The following is a 1,624-nucleotide window of genomic DNA, read 5'->3' as shown; positions in this document are numbered from 1 at the left end:
TCACCCCAACCACCATCATAGGCAGAGTGGACCACATGCCTAGGGAGTTCTGGGTTCATGCCCTTGTGGTAGCCTACACATTTGACCAGGATCCCTTCTAAGAGAGTAACCTGACAAGCACACTGACCCTGCTGGCTAGTGGAATTTTTCTTTCATAGTTTCATAGAGTACTGGGCCACCAGAATGGTGCTGACATGCTGATTTAGAGTGATTTTTAGGGCTTATATGACCAGCATTTCTGGTGGCAGTTGAAATAATGCCCCCCAGAGATGTTCACATTCTAATCCCTGCAACCTCTGAAAATATATGATTTCATGGAAAAGGATATTGCAGACATGTTTAAGGTATAGACTTTAATAGATAGAGCCTGAATTATCCAGTGGTCCCAATCCAATCACATGAGACCTTAAAACAGAGAACTTTCTCCCACTGGTTGAAGAAATGAAGCAGAAGGAAAGTCAGAGAGACTCAATGCATGAGAAGGACTTGACCCACTACTGCTGGCTTTGAAGATGGAAAAAGGAAGCCATGATCCAAGGAATTTGGTGGCCTCTCCAAGATGAGAATGAACCTTGGCAGGCAGACAGCGAAGAAACAGAACTTCATTCCTATAATGGCAAGGAACTGAATTCTGTCAACAACCTGAATGATCTTGAAAATGGATTAGTACTCAGAGTCCTCCAAAAGGAACATAGCTGTACCCACACCTTGATTTGGCTGTAGGAAACCTAAAGCAGAGTACCAACTGAGCCATGTGCATCCAGATTTCTCAGCTATGTGACCATAAGATAATAAAATAGATGTTTAAAGCCACTTAATATGTAGAAATGAATTATGTCAGCAACAGAAATATAGTAGCATCCACCATGACTCTGTGCTCCAGCCACATGTGCATGGTCCTAAACCTCTCTGTGTTCTTTTTTTTTTCTTTTTTTTAATTGGTTATTCAAAACATTACAAAACTCTTGACATATCATATTTCATACATTCGATTCAAGTGGGTTATGAACTCCCTTTTTTACCCCAAATACAGATTGCAGAATCACATTGATTACACATCCACTTTTTTACATTATGCCATATTAGTAACTGTTGTATTCTGCTACCTTTCCTATCCTCTACTATCCCCCCTCCCCTCCCCTAACATCTTCTCTCTCTACACTATCTGTTGTAATTTAATTCTTTCCCTTGTTTTTTTTTCCCTTCCCACTCACAACCTCTATACGTAATTTTGTATAACAATGAGGGTCTCCTTCCACTTCCATGCAATTTCCCTTTTCTCTCCCTTTCCCTCCCACCTCATGTCTCTGTTTAATGTTAATCTTTTCCTCCTGCTCTTCCTCCCTGCTCTGTTCTTAGTTGCTCTCATTATATCAAAGAAGACATTTGGCATTTGTTTTTTAGGGATTGGCTAGCTTCACTTAGCATAATCTGCTCTAATGCCATCCATTTCCCTGCAAATTACATGATTTTGTCATTTTTTAGTGCTGCGTAATACTCCATTGTGTATAAATGCCACATTATTTTAATACATTCATCTATTGAAGGGCATCTAGGTTGGTTCCACAGTCTAGCTATTGTGAATTGTGCTGCTATGAACATCGATGTAGCAGTATCCCTGTAG

The sequence above is a fragment of the Marmota marmota genome, unplaced genomic scaffold (assembly GCF_001458135.2).
Source record: "Marmota marmota marmota unplaced genomic scaffold, marMar, whole genome shotgun sequence".
Taxonomy (NCBI): domain Eukaryota; kingdom Metazoa; phylum Chordata; class Mammalia; order Rodentia; family Sciuridae; genus Marmota; species Marmota marmota.
Note: the sequence above shows the minus strand (reverse complement) of the source record.